The 15,867-nt window shown below is 38.1% G+C and overlaps 1 protein-coding gene across 6 annotated transcripts in view; it reads right to left on the bottom strand.

Moving 5' to 3' along the window:
• Nucleotides 1-15,867, bottom strand: part of rbfox3a (RNA binding fox-1 homolog 3a) — an 836,552-nt gene that overhangs the window by 665,287 nt on the left and 155,398 nt on the right. For all 6 annotated transcript variants that reach the window (XM_079660085.1, XM_079660089.1, XM_079660084.1 and 3 more), the window contains exon 2: nucleotides 5,549-5,643. The gene's annotated coding sequence lies outside the window, so the exon portion shown is untranslated. The remainder of the gene's footprint in view (nucleotides 1-5,548; nucleotides 5,644-15,867) is intronic.

A 15,867-nucleotide genomic window follows, 5' to 3' on the forward strand; every position in this document is an offset into this window, starting at 1 on the left:
GTAGCTTCTGAACAGATATGAGGAGCTGTGAGCTCGGTGTGGAAACAGCTAACGGCTGATGTTTGGTTTTTTGATTCAACGTCAGTGACGGCAGGCTGAGATCCTCACCGCTGATTGGCTACCGTGCGAACACGTCAGGTGAATTTGACGTTCGAGTTGAAAAATGTAACTCGAGCAGTTATTGCGGCCCCCTTCAATCGCCTCAATCGCGCTGCGTCAACCGCATCATGCGCGCCGCCGGAGCAAATTTGCATCTGTCCGCATCTTTGCATTGACTTTACATGTAATCGCGCCACCCCCAAAAATCGCATCTTGTCCGGTGTGAACGCAACATAAGATGTGTTTTGATGCATTCTATCATATTTTTTTGTAAAAATGTGCCTTTAACAGTTTGTTTCGGACTCCGGTAGGAGATGAACAGACAAACATAAATACAGTCTACATTTTTAGAGAGGTGGCTACAAGTGGAGCTGAATGTTGGGGTGGTTCAACCCAGTCTCATGGCATTTCGTGTTCACCAACACGATTTTCCCCTTTTTTTCGTGTTGCACAGCACGATTTTAAAAAAAATGTATTTATATTGGTAGTCTCACGGCATTACGTGTTATAGGAAGACCGGAAGCTGTGTGGTTCATAAAAACATGTTCTTACTCAATAGCAAGCCACAATTATTGTTTTTATTTTAAATCGTATAATTTCGGACTTTTGCTGCCGTCTCTGAGGAAAAATAAATGGGGCTCAGAGCCTCAGAATACTGAAATCTGTATTTTTTTTATCTTTTTTTCCTTCTAATTTGTTATTCTTTTCAAAATAACACACTGTTATTTACTCACCAATAACACACAATTATCCTTGTTTTTATTTATTTGTTTGGTTCCATCATTTCTGGCTTTTTTGGCGTCCGTCAGGAACTGAATTTCAAATAAAAATAACCGGAAACAGACGTAGGCATTTCGAGCGATTACCCAAGATCCTCAGCTATGGTTTAAGCTCGCTGATTGGATGTTTTAGCCGGAATGCATGTTGGGATTTGGTATTTATATGATATGAAATCGGGAAAGCATTTTAAAAGAATAAAATAATACTTAATTCCGAGTGTTCTTGATTTTCTCTTTGAAAGTCATCATAAAAACGGCATTGTAATACACGGTTCGGCTGCATTACATATTACAGATCTGCCGTAGTTCTCTATTTATAGAGCCCTGATGAGAAGACCTTTGGAAAAACTGGAAGAAATGCCGCCGAAACGGAATACTTGACGTGGATCATAAATATCTCAACAATTAAACAACATCTTCAATTTCTCTTCAGACAATACGTCTACTCGCAGTATCAATAGTAATTCAGTTGACTTTTACATTTGATTTAATTCATAGATAGGTTATATTTACACCATAACGGTGCACAGCTGATATAAAAGGACTTGTAGTTTTTAAAGATATTACTGATTTTCTTTGAATATAAGAATGTAAATACTGAGTCTGAAATAGTATAGCAATATGCTGTAAAATTATATGAAAACATGAATAAAACATAAGTGTCCTACACTAATAATACAAAGTTATTATGGTTGTGTGAACCTTGTGTGCACCGCCTAGTGGTTAAAGCACGTTATTGAATTATTGTTTTTATGTGTTATATTTGATTAAAAAAATATTAAGAGTACATACTTTCATAGGGGGAAAGTAGAAGGTCAATGATAGCAATATAAAAAATCAAGAAGATACTGTAAGTGATCTCTACAATAAAACAGTTTAATGCAGGATGTACAAAGATATTAATAGGAGGAAGTGCAAAACAGACAAACAAATTAACCTTTATTTAAACATTAAATAATACTTTAGATTAAGGTCTTTTTTTAAATAAGAAAAAAGCTTTGGGGGTATCTACAGATAAATATTAAGCCTGACAAAGTACTTAACGTCTAATATATTGCTTTCCTGCAATGTTAACTATGTTGAAGCACTTATTTTAACTGATATTATACATATGAATTATACTCTTATAGATAGTATAAGAAATGTGCAGAATATGACAGTTTAATGGTGGAGGTACACACATATTGATAGATGTCTTGTAATGCGCTGTTGAGGAACCTCATTCATTGCATACACCGTAGTTGTGTATATGATATGTCATAACCTTTGAAAATCTTGAAAGGGATGTGCAAAATAGCCATTATACAGTCTTTAATTAACTATTAGTAGAGAATAACGAGTAATGAATATACTTTATTACTCGTTTCCATTCATGTCAATTGCAGATAAATGTTTAGTCTTCTCAAGCACCAACTATCAAATATCTCTCCTGATTGTTGGCACTTGACAATCACCTTCCCTGAATTTTACTCAGGTGTAACTAAAGTCTGGTTTAAGGGTCGTTTATATTTTACATCATTAATCAGAATCTGCAAAGTAACTCAAATAAGTGTAGTGGAGTAAAAATACCAGGTTAACGTCTGAATTGTAGTGGAGTAGAATTACAAAGTAACAATGAGATGTCATGTGGGTATATAATATATTAATGCTGCGCATTATGGACACAAGCAATTTTCACCCATGTATTAATTATATGTTTTACATTTGATAACACCAATGTCAGGGCAACTTCTAATTGTGGGAAAAACGAAAACGTTCAGTAGAGACGTCCCATAGAACATCTTGTGAAACACAATAGCCAGCATGTGTAGTTCTGGGGGGGGGCGTTCGATTCCAGTTTTGGATAGTCTGGCGTGGTTTCGTTCCATTTCAAACAGCTGTTTGACGCTAGGCTAACCTTGGCGCACTGCCACTCCAACATCCAATCCCAGAGCTTGAAGATTAATCATGGGGAATGTAGTCCTAAACGATAGCTGGGGATTATGGGTAGTGTAGTGTCTTCGGCCATCCTAAACTCCTAGAGGCCTACGACTGTTTCCGGTTATTTTTATTATGAAATTCATTTCCTGACGGACGTAAAAAAATCACGAGATTATGGAAATAAACCAATAAATAAAAACAAGGATAATTATGTGTTATTGTTGAGTAAATAACAGTGTGTTATTTTGAAAAGAATAACAAATTAGAAGGAAAAAAAGATTTAAAAAATACAGCTTTCAGTATCCTGAGGCTCTCAGCCCCTTTTATTTTCCTCACAGACGGCAACAAAAGTCAGCAATTATACGATTTAAAATAAAAGCAATAATTGTGGCTTGATATTGAGTTAGAACATGTTTTTATGAACCACACAGCTTCCGGTCTTCCTATAACACGTAATGCCGTGAGACTACCAATAGAAATACATTGCTTTTAAAATCGTGCTGTGCAACAAGAAAAAAAGGGGAAAACACGAATCAATAGATTAAAAATCGTGTTGGTGAACACGAAATGCCATGAGACTGGGTTGGGTGGTTGGGTGAGGGGTCTCCCACTGGGTGCAGGATAGCCTGAGAAGTTTGCAAAAGAGGAGGCAGAGCTGAAAGGTTGAAAAGGTAAATTAATTGTGGGGCCCATCCAGAATCCGCCCCAAAGGTTCAGAAACTGCTGCTTTTAAAAAACAAAATCAGTTTACCTGTGAGAGCACACACACATACACAAACACACATACACAAACACTTCAGCTCAGAAAGTCTCTTCGGCCCCATCGATGCCTCTAGCCCAGCTTTTTCAATTTTTTGTGCGAGAACAACTAAAAACATGTCACAACACATCGGACAGCCAACTTATTCTTTGGACAGTTTACTAAACTCATCCTGCGCTACATGAACCCATCCATATGGGGAAATCAAATTCAGGCAGCACAATATAACATTCTTCTCTGGTGTCACAAAAAGCAGAGGAAGCAATATTTGGGAAAAATGTTGATAAGAAACTGCCAAAACACATGGAGCAGGGGAGAAACCTCAATAACATCACTGTTTCAACTTATTTTCACTTGTTGTAGTGTCATGGAGAATCCCTGCACTAATGATGAAAGAGAAGTGTTTATTAAATGCATAAATACAGTATGTGTGCTGTTTATAAGGTTGATCCATTGGTAGTTGTTGATATTATTTATAATATTTAATCACTTGGATTCGTGCTTTTATCACATTTCTTCTATCACACAATACCGGGTTGATATGTTTTGCTATCACATCGGAGGTGGTGCAAGATGAGCAGATCGCCACTGAGCTGATTGACTTTAATTGGGGATTGAGACAGAAAAAAATGCAAGTAAGGAGGAAAAAAGGAGATAAAGAATACAAATTGAATCGCCACAACTAAAAGACACACTCACGCAAAAACTGCAGCATGTGTACGGCTCCTTATGGGGTACTGCAATTGTCAGCACTACACCCCAGTCAGACGAGACATATGCCACGTGATGACACGTTAGGCTCTTGTTGTGTTCAAGGACCTTGACCTTGGTCAGGAAAAACAGGCATTTCTTTAATTGTTTTTTTTTGCGTCTGTTTATAAATTACCTCGAGGGCCGTATCAAATGGTCTCGCGGACCGTATACGGCCCCGAGGCCGGAGGTTCCCCACCCCTGCTTCACACGTTAGAGTTAAACGCATCAATTTGTCTGTTGAATTGTAAACACATTTGTATTACAGATGTTAATGGCCCCAGGAAGTGGTAAGATCAGGGTAAGTGGTGCTCTAAAGCTCACAGCTAGAGCTGCACTCATAAATCATTTATTCGTTCTACAATGGGGAAATTTACAACAAATATGTACATGCATCCTTAATTGCCCTGCCTGTGTTTCACACTACAACCAACCAAACCAAGTGTATTCAAACAGGTGTTCGGTGGCACCGTCTGTCATACATCTGAAAATGTGGTAGAATTAGCAGAAAGGCCAAGGAGATCTGTATTTTTCACAACATTTCATTAGTTGCATTGATGGACTGATTGCTTTTTGGTACTCAACAAATCTGACTTACTGTACACTGATATTGGCCACATGTTGTGTTTTCATCTTAAGATAACAATAAATCCTCTTGACAATAATTTCAATGTAAACTTGTTGAGTTTGAGCTATTATAATTATAATCGCTTTAAGGGTGTTGGAGGAGATGGTGATTGGGATTAAGCGGAACATCAAGCGGATGCCATACAGAATCCTCTATAAAAAGCATTTTATCATTTACCATGCAGCATGGTATGGCACCTTGAGGCTAAAGAGCACTCAAAGGTTTGTAAAATTGCAGGGAAGGTGATTGGAAATTCACAGGAACAACTGTATTTGACTGTACACAGAAAGGCTAAACATATAACTGCAGATACCTCACAATCACTTCACTCAGACTCTGCTCCCGTCTGTTGATTTAGGGTCCCTGAGACCACCCAGAACCTTTACACACCATATTTGATCTCCTATGCCAAACTGTATATCATCCACAGTAACTGCTGTGCTATGTGTGTATTGAACTGATAAAGACATGTGTTGTGTTGACATAATTGTTGGGATTTTACGGCTTTTGGTGACACACACGGCATGTGAATGTTAAGACATTGCTGCGATCAGTTTTTGTCAAAAGTACAATACACTTCTTAACACAGGTGAGAACAGTGTTGAGGCCTACCTGCTGGAAGAGATGTGGTCTTCTGTGGCCGGGATGTAGAAGAAAAGAGAGGAGCCTCTTTCAGACTGTCAGCATCTCTTGGTCTATCCAACTGTCTGATGGAGAAACAAACACAGAGAAAGTCTTAAAAGAACTGACCTCATTTATCAAAGTCAACAAACATCCATCATCTTTGAAGTAAAACCTGCATAGGTCACAGCAAGAACACTTGCCAGAAGAACAATTGTAAGTTGCAATTCAGTGCCTTGCTCAAGGACACTAGCATATTTCCCATGAGCCTTTGCTACGGTCAATGCTTTAACCTTTGCAAAGGCGGTCAATATTCAACGGTGCTCCGTCAATACAAGGTTGGGTCTTAGGGAAACATATGGCAGGAAGGTAATAGCAGGGACAAGAAAAGAAGGTGACTCTGTCCTCTATCTCCATCAGTTCACCCAGCAACACATTACTATAGTCTCTATATTTGTTAGAACCCTAACCCTACCAAGACTTGTTTCAGAGTGCTGTAGATGCTGTGTTATTGCATTGTAGCTTCGTTTTTGTGTGTCCTCAGGTCCACACAAAAACTCTTCATTTATCTAAATATTCATCCAGAAAGTAGCATGTTATGAATATCTGTATCATGACAGATTTATTGAGTACCAGGCATCCAACTGTTTCTTCAAAACCAAATATAGAGCTTATTATTATATATTATGGTAGTTCTGATAAGGTTTCATCAGAAATTAGGTGGTAATGATTTAAAAAAAAAAAAATTACTAATGCATTCATTGTAGTCTTTCATTAAGCAAAATGTGGCACCTTCTTAAATATGTGAATGTGTCAGTTTAAAAAAAAAAAATTAAACTGAATATCTTTGGGTTTGAGTCTTTTTTGTCAGATAAAAAAAACATTGGAAGATGTCAACTTGGTCACATTTTTATTAAATATTTATAAAATGGATTGAAGATTTTTATCCCAATAATTCATTAATGATTAATGTAAATATGGCAACTGTACAATCTTCAGACAATCTGACATTGCAATTGTTTCTTTCTGCTATATATATTGGAATGTGTCAAACAAATTTTATTGAAACTACATTTCTTAGGCTACATTTTAAAGTTAAATACATCAATCTGGAATACTTAAAGAGTGCAAATAAGAGGTTAAATAAACCATTATGTGCATAGGAAACAAATTAACCGTGAAGACATTGGTTGTATGCTGTAGATATGAATATCGATAACATGGCAAAAAACAAAGTCGCACTCACAAAGCATTTTCAACTGTGTGTTTCAAGGCCGGATTGCAGTCATTCCAACATAGTGAAGCTAATTAGACAATTTCAGGAAGTTCAGATTTGAGAGTCACATCTCAGTTTCTTTCTTTGATTTTGTTTTGTCTCTCTCTCACCCACCCTCTCTACGTGATACTTTTTCTTTGCATATCATTTGACCATACGTCCCAGTTAACAGACTTTAAAATACTTAAATGTTAATGTGAGTACTGTTTGGAATACTGTCTTTCTTTTAAATCAGTATCAGTTCTTTCAAATAAAATTAAAATCACACCTTAAACCTGTAATGTAGGTAAGACTGATCACAACATACCTTCAGGTACTGAAACCCAAATGAAACCCTATACAACAGTGTGTGTGTGTTTGAATGTAATGCTCCGAATGAGCCTGTGGCACCTTGTACCTCTGTGAAAGCATGATGAGTAGTTCTAGCTAAGACTAGACCAAGTGCTAACAACCACAGAGTTATTATATGTAAACCTAATGAGACTGGACAGTTAAAATACACTTAGAAGCATCAACTATAATCCTACTCTGTGCCTTAAAGTGTTGACATTCAGAAACGTGAATACACTTTCTTTAGACATGGTTAGACATGACCAATTGTCCTATGAACAAATACGTTTAAGCTAAGATGGAACAGATATATAAAATCCGAAAACTTGAAACTAGTAAACAAACCTGATGACTTAAACTTTTTACTGTGTGAAAAAACTGTCGCAAATGTTTCAGAAGCTTTGTGTGTTTGTGAGTGACGAGATAGAGACCAAGACACAAAACCAAGTACATCCTTGCGTACTCATACGTCATATGTGGAATTTGACGACAGCATCTTCATGACCATCTTCTTGTTAATCTCTAATGCAGACACCATAAACCACAGTGAGCTCCAACACCTGCCAAGAGCTCTATTGAATGAACTGTCCATCAATCAAGGCTGAGTCAGCACATGTACACACAGTCACACGTGCAGCTTCTGCCTTCTATGCTTTGTCAAGCACCAAACAGAACGTTTTCCAGCGTTTCCCCTGACCCCACTGATTAATGTGAGTGCATAGGTGACATTAGATGAAGTTAATTACCTGTGACACTACTTTTACCCAAGCTTTTATCAAGCGTTTATCAAGCCACTGTTCTCTATTTCCAATACCCACCCTCCCTCTCCTTTCAACTCATCCATTCCCCTTCCTACCTCATCCTTAGCCACATCCCCTTCATCCCTTCCATTTATCCCTACATTCCTCCTTTCCCACATTGCTTTATCCTCACCCACATCCTTTCATCCCTCCACCCATCAAACCCCTAATCCCTTCATCCTAACACATATTCCTCCATCCCTCACCCATCGACCCCTTCATCCCTATTTACCCTCATTCCCTCATCTCTACATCCCCTCATCCTTTCTTCCTCTCCCATGTCCCTTCATCCCCCCACCCATCAACCATGTTATCCCTTCATCCCTCCATACCCTTATCCCTTAATTCTGACCCACATCCCCTATCCCTGAAACCATCGACACCTTTATACCTTCACCTCATCTTTTTACCCCTTTCTCTCCCCTCATCCCTTCATCCATACACCCATTGACCCCTTCATCAATTTTTTCTCCTCATCTCTTCATTCACAACCACATCCCTTCATCCCTCCAAACATTGTCCCCTTTATCCCTTCACCCTTTCATATTCCTTCTCCCTTCATGATCACTGACATCCCTTCATCCCTCCATCCATCGACCCTTTTATCCCTTCACCCCTTTCTTTCCCCTCATCTCTTCATTCTCGCCAAGATAGTTGAACCCATTTACCCATTGATTCCTTCCTTCCCTCTTTCCTTCAGCCAGTCATGATTTCTAACCATCTCCTCTCATCCCTTCCTATTCAACATGTGCATACTTCTTTCATATATTATTCTAAGTATCGTCTACGGGGCCATTAATCAGCTCGAGTGGCGGAATCTGACGGAACCCCACCCCGAGTCTCCCCATGCCTGGATTTCACATCCTCAAAGAGAAGCCCACCAAAAGTAATTCTTCATCCACCTTCAACTCCCCCTCTACATCCATACATTGTTGATGACCAGCTTATATAACAAATACCTGTAACTTCTACCCAAAAAAAGCCATACGTTGTGTCTGTAATGTAAGATGGAAATTGAAGTTGATACCATATGGTTCCAATCTGAAAGAGCCGTAATTGAAGCCTTTAGTACAGGCTGAGAAAAATCAACACGCAGTGAAGTGCACAGATTTAAGTTTTAAGTGTACTTATAGAGAGGAAGTCAGCCAAAAGCAAAAATGTCAAACTCAACAAGCTTACAATTACCTTGCCAGAGACTTCACCATGTGAATTAGTATATTTTAAGAAATATCAACTTGAGGACAATGATAATGAGGGTGAGCTCAACATAGCTCTGTTAAACACCAAGGGTTGCCAACACTTACATGTATTATGCATGCCTATAGAGTGCACATCAGTAATAAGAACACATGTACTAAATCTCAGTGTGTAGTTCATGACCCAATCATTTGTTACCTCTAATGAAGACACACAAATGTATGAACTTGGCCTTTCATACAGCTGTTCAGGAACTTCTTTCATGACTTTGAAGCCAGTAACAATATAATAGGGTCAAGTAAGCAACCCAAAAGTGTGCTTTTCAGACTTTAAGCATTCTTTGTGCGCAATCTAGACCAATACCAGCTTTGGTTTATTTAAATGATGTTTATTTTTGCCATTACATTTAACAATTGTAGATTTAGAAGTGGACTTATAATAATAATAATAATAATCCGTATTTACATTTTTATACCTGAAAACAACAACTTAGTTAAGGAAAGGGATGTTTATTTTCCATTTTGGAACTTTTGTCTTCGAGACTGACACACAAAACTAGATACCCAGAACCGTTTCTCAGAAACTAAAAGTATTTTATGAAAAGTATTCACAGTTAACTTTCTGCACATGCCGTTTTACAATTTGAACATTCCATTGTTATGTTGATAGGCCAGATAATGTTTCGCTAAAAATCTGCATTGCTAATTTGAGGAAAGAGCATACCCATCATAATTACCCCTGACCAATCAATTCAACCATGGGATCATAGATCATAGATTAACCAAAAACACTTTGAGTTACTCAAAGGGCTTTTCTTGCTGTCACCTCAAAGTAACTTGTGTTGGACAAAATATTCCTACTTTCTATATAGAAAATATAAATAGCGCTGGATGTATTGAGTCATTTCTCAGGTTGTTCCCGTGTTGAACTTACAACTATGATAATTCTGACAGCACTTTAGTAGCACAAAACTCTAGTCCATCTCCTTTACCCCATAGATAACACCTGTAACTTGTGTCTAAGTGTCTAATGCCATTACTGCACATATAGCACATACTTAGCTTTGGTAGTATTGTGTCTATTGTATTGAGTAAAACTATGTAGGAATGCAGGAAAGAGACATTAGCTGCGCAGTATATCTTCCTGTTCCACATATCTCCCTCCATGACATGATGGTCAGAGAACGACAAGCCCCACTGGCTGCCGGCTGCAAAGAGACACAAAACTGAAGCCTGGAATTGGAAAGTGTGTGTATGTGTGTGGTGATGTCTCCAAGCCCGGATGGTAATTGTCAGGGTTTGGCAGGGCAATCAGTTCCATGCCACTGAGTGCCACGTCTCGACATGTTCTACAGCAACTCTCGATACACACACACATACACACACTAACTCCAGACGCCTGACCCCCCACACCTGTTCACTGGTGTGAGACGGAAGTAAGAACCCTGTTCCCCATTGCTTTGGCTCAGAGGAACAAAGAAACAACCTCCTACACACACACCCAGACACACACATGGTATGCGTGTCAAGGCTGAAGATGCTCTATCCTCAAATAACTTGTGCATTCAAGTTTAATCTCAACACATACACACAACAATGTGGAATCAACACAGCTCTTACTTACATGTATTGCAAACATATGAATCATTGCTGTACTGTCAACGGACATATTCATTAAAGACAGGAAGCTTCATACAAAGTGATTAAATACATCATCCTGTAATAGAGATACAGTAACAACCATGATGGCAAACACATTGATAGAAACACACAGAAACTGGGCAAGAAACAGCGTACGTTTGGGCAGGTCGCCTATCAAGCATAGGGCAACCGCGGGCAATTTAGAGTTGCCAATTTTCCAAACTTACATGTCTTTATAGAGAAAGACAGAAGATCTGGACAAAAACCCAACTGACATGCGCAGAGCTCAGAAAGGCCCATTTGGCAGGTTCAACACTATAACATTCCTTCAGTGATGAGACATTTCTAAACACTGCATCACCATGCCGCTTCATTGCTACACAACTCATGACAGAGTACTAACTCAAGCACAAAAACACAAACCATATGGCTTTAGCTAGGCAACGTCCAAGAGAGATTGCCAACAGAGAGTAGCGCTGGAGAGCTTCAGAGCCCAGGTTCAGGCCTAGCTCAGAGGACCTGACATGGAGTTAGCGGTTCTCTAATATTCTCTGCCTCAAGACCATTCAAAGCCTTATTAGAAGGAGGATCCTGATTGAAATCCTACATTTTATTGGAAGTGACCCCAGAATTGCGGTGATGCTAAAACGAAAAGTGGCAGAAACACACATAGACTCAGACTTTTGAATGAGTCAGGACTCATCATTCATAATGGGATCCGGATCCTGTTGACAGCGAATCAGCCGCTGTTAGCTGAATTGAGCCTGACCTTTTGTAAACAGGCGCCCATAATGGAAGTAATGACTCTAAACACAACAGCTTCACCACTTTGACAGCCAGCACTGTCACCACAGTCAACAGCATCCACATTACGTGCTCAGGAGGGTCACCCACTTGTTCTACTACACTTCAGGATGTGTGTAAGTGTGTGTAAGAGGCAAGTGTGTGTATATTGCTCAACCCAGACACTCAAACACAAACACATAAACAATATGACAGTATACAATGCCTCAGGGGAACACAGTGACCTACACATGGTCAGTATCTTATTCTCCGTGTGTATTTCATGTGTGATTTTTGTAATAACGCCAAGAGCACACAGATCCTAGTGACAGCATTTTAGCAGTGAGCCCTACACATGGATTAAAAAGATGACACATTCTGTGTGAAATTTGCAGAAATCACAGTGGCAATTGAAAAAAATGTAACCTTTATTGTTGCTGTACTTTGTCCCAGTTGTGTTTATATTTCACAACATGTAGAAAAATGGCTTCAAAGTCACCTCCAGGAACAGTCAAGTGGATGTGAATGCTGCTATCATTGCTGTTAGATTTTGGAATATAGCAGAAAACACACCTTTATAAAACTTGCAGATTTTATTTAGCAAGACAATATCCACATATTAACTCCAAATATTTGGAGTGAAAATGTAAAACGTAAGCCCATAAAAAACGACATAATTGTGGCTGTGCATCACCACCGCTAAGCTAAAGGCAGCTAATGTTGAAGGCGATGACTTGTATTGACAGTTTTTTTGATGAAACATTGAAGCTTTGGACTTTAAGGAGTGCGGTTTTTACTGACGTTTTATATTTTGTAGAACAAAACTAGAACATCTCTTTAGCTTGTGTTAACCACAGACCTTATTTAAGGCGGCAAACCACAAAAACGTTCAAAAAGCCATTGATGTCGAGACAAGGGAACCAGAAGTGCTAAAATGCTAACTCATTTCAAGGTTTTAAGACTCATTCCTGCACCACTCTATTGTTGGTGTTTTCTTTTTTGCCTACTTAATGCAATTATATACGCCTGACCAACACACTCTCACTCATAATCGTCCAGGAGCGACGTTTGGTCAGGGTCCCGTGGCGTGCAGTTTTGACGCTCCTAGGCTCCTTCAGCTTCATAAAGGGATGAAATAGCTTTCAACTGATTGCAATGTATTCCCATCTGCGGCGGGATTTGACGCTCATTCAAGCATGGCATTCGTTTGTGTCGGCTGCCCTTAAAGGCAATGTGAGCGTCCATTCCCATTGGATAACGGAGAATTGTACACCCGGAAGTAAGTATTCCCCTTACTGTCGATTGATTTTACAGTGATATCTGCACTACTCATCGACTAAAAAACACCAGATTATCCTTGTTAATTACACAACATTGATTGGTTTAAATTGTGTGCAATGCTTTTGTATTTTCCCCCTTCGAATCGGAGAAACATATATTTTTTCGGAGTAAAGGATGGCAGAAGACACTACACTACCCAGAATCCCCAGCTATCGTTTAGGACTACACCTTGTGCTCTGTTTGACAAACCCCGTGATTAGTTCTCAAGCTCTGTGATAGGTTGAGCTCCAACTGCATTCCATATGAAAAAAAACATTTCGTAAAAGATAAAATCATACGTTATTCATCACATGAATGCATTGTAATAAATGGTTTGGCTGCATTAAATATATTACACATCTGTCGTAGTTCTTTATTTTTATTTATCTACAGAGATCAGGCTCAGAATAGACCGGAAACTATTATTTTACCGTTCAGTTTGAATTTCACAATAAAGTTAGTAGTAATATTTTGTTTTGATATTATTGTTTTTTATTAACTACTAGACCGCTGGGTCATGTTAAGACCATCTTTTCTGTGTTGCTGTGGATTTTTTTCATCGCTTTTGTGTTACAAATATCAAAACAATAACTAAATATATCCGTCGTAAACTAAACCAGAAACAGCAGTATATTTTATTTTGTTAACACTTGACCGCTTTTTAACCCAAACCACCTACTGGTTAAAGCACGTTATTACAAGTTTAGAGTAATGCAATGCAGTTAGATTGTGTTGCTTTTTAATGACTGTTTAAAATGCCTTTTTCGTAATGTCTTTTATTATTATTAACTACTTCTTACTTGTTGCTAGGGACGATTCTATCTATATTGTCTTTCGCAACATGTTCTCTATCTATGGCACGTCTCTACTGGGAGTTTTAGTTTTAAAAGAAGTTTTCGTATTTCCCATCATAAGAAGTTGCCAGTATACTGTGTACATCCCTGGAGGTTTAGGGGATAGGAAACACTCAAATTTAAAACATATAATTAATAAATGGGAGAAAATTGCTTGTGCCCATAATGGGCAGCATTAATATATATACCCACATGCCAGCTAAGGTCAGAAGAGCTTTATTTAACAGCTGGTCTTATGTTTGTGACCCCTCCTGTTGTTAATTGATAACATTACATTACATTACATCAATTGATAAGCCTAAAACATGCACTTGTCAAGGTTCAGAGGCAAATTTTGCAGATATCCATCGATCATCTTAAGATAAGATATACTTTATTGAGCCCAAGTTGGAAACATTTGCGTTACATCAGCATGTGTAACAGTTGTAAATATGCAGTGGTGTTTATTTGTAAATCATTTAGTATAATCACACAAATTCTGTGTTTTATATTTAATAATTCTATGTTCTTTATTTATTGATTGGAGATGAAATATCTACATACATCTTATAAGAGTATAATACATATGTATAATATCAGTTAAAATAAGTGCTTCAACATAGTTAACATTGCTGGAGGTATGCACAAATATTGATAGATGTCTTGAAATGCACTATTGAGGAACCTGTGACCCAAGTTTTTCATTCATTGCATAACTACACCGTTTGTGAATATGATATGTCAATAAACCTTAGAACATCTTGAAATCTTGAAAGGGATGTGCAAAATAGTCATTATATACAGTCTTTAATTAACTATTAGTAGAGAATAACGAGTAATGAATATACTTTATACGGATCCTATTAATATCTAATAATACAAATAATGAAATTCAATAACATGCTTTAACCACCAGGTGTCCCTTTCTATCAACTGTGCACCTTTATGGTGTAAATACAGCCTATCTACCAATTGGATCAAATATAAAAGTCAGCCGAATTAGTGTTGATCCTGCAAAGAGACGTATTGTGTGAAAAGAAATGTAAGATATTGTTTAATTGCTGATATATTTATGATCCACGTCACGTTTTCAGCGTTGGCGACAGTTCCTCATGTTTGTCTAGAAGTCTTCTCATCAGGGCTCTATAAATAGAGAACTACGGCAGATATGTAATATTTAATGCAGCCGAACCGTGTATTACAATGCCGTTATGTGATGACTTTCAAAGAGAAAAGCAAGCACACTTGGAATAAAGTATTATTTTATTTCTAAAAAAAATTTCGGTCTATGTGTTAATGACGATGTGATGTGAGATGTGAGACTGGAATTGCACAGGGGAAAATATCGTATCTTTAGATGCGGATTTTGTTAAACTAATACGTTTGCGCTGTGGACCAACACTATACATTGACGGGGAAGGGGGTAGCAATAAAGATAACACCATTAAACAGTTACACAACATAACAGAAATAATATCGATAGCAGCGTCCCTAGCAACCACCTTGGTAACAATGAAAACGTTCTATGGACGCAATTTCCTTTAGTAATAACTAGCAAACTAAAGATCATGTACATCCACTGCACACATAATCTTAAATAACAACTCATATTTCTCGCCTCAAATGACATCAAAACGTATTTTAATGGCCAAACTAACTTTAAAATAGGCATTTTCCACCGAGAATAAAACGAAGTTCGGCCATGTTTTTTTTTTCTGCAGGGAGAAATTTGAAGATCACGTGACATAGAAGGCAGCCATTAGAATGAATGGTGAAAAAAAACGGGGTTTGTCAAACAGAGCACAAGGTGTAGTCCTAAACGATAGCTGGGGATTCTGGGTAGTGTAGTGTCTTCGCCATCCTTTACTCCGAAAAAATATTTGTTTCTCCGAATCGAAGGGGGAAAATACAAAAGCATTGCACACAATTTAAACCAATCAATGTTGTGTAATTAACAAGGATAATCTGGTGTTTTTTAGTCGATGAGTAGTGCAGATATCACTGTAAAATCAATCGACAGTAAGGGGAATACTTACTTCCGGGTGTACAATTCTCCGTTATCCAATGGTAATGGACACTCACATTGCCTTTAAGGGCAGCCGACACAAACGAATGCCGTGCTTGAATGAGC

Source organism: Notothenia rossii (genome assembly GCF_949606895.1).
Source record: "Notothenia rossii genome assembly, chromosome: 11".
Classification (NCBI taxonomy): Eukaryota; Metazoa; Chordata; class Actinopteri; order Perciformes; family Nototheniidae; genus Notothenia; species Notothenia rossii.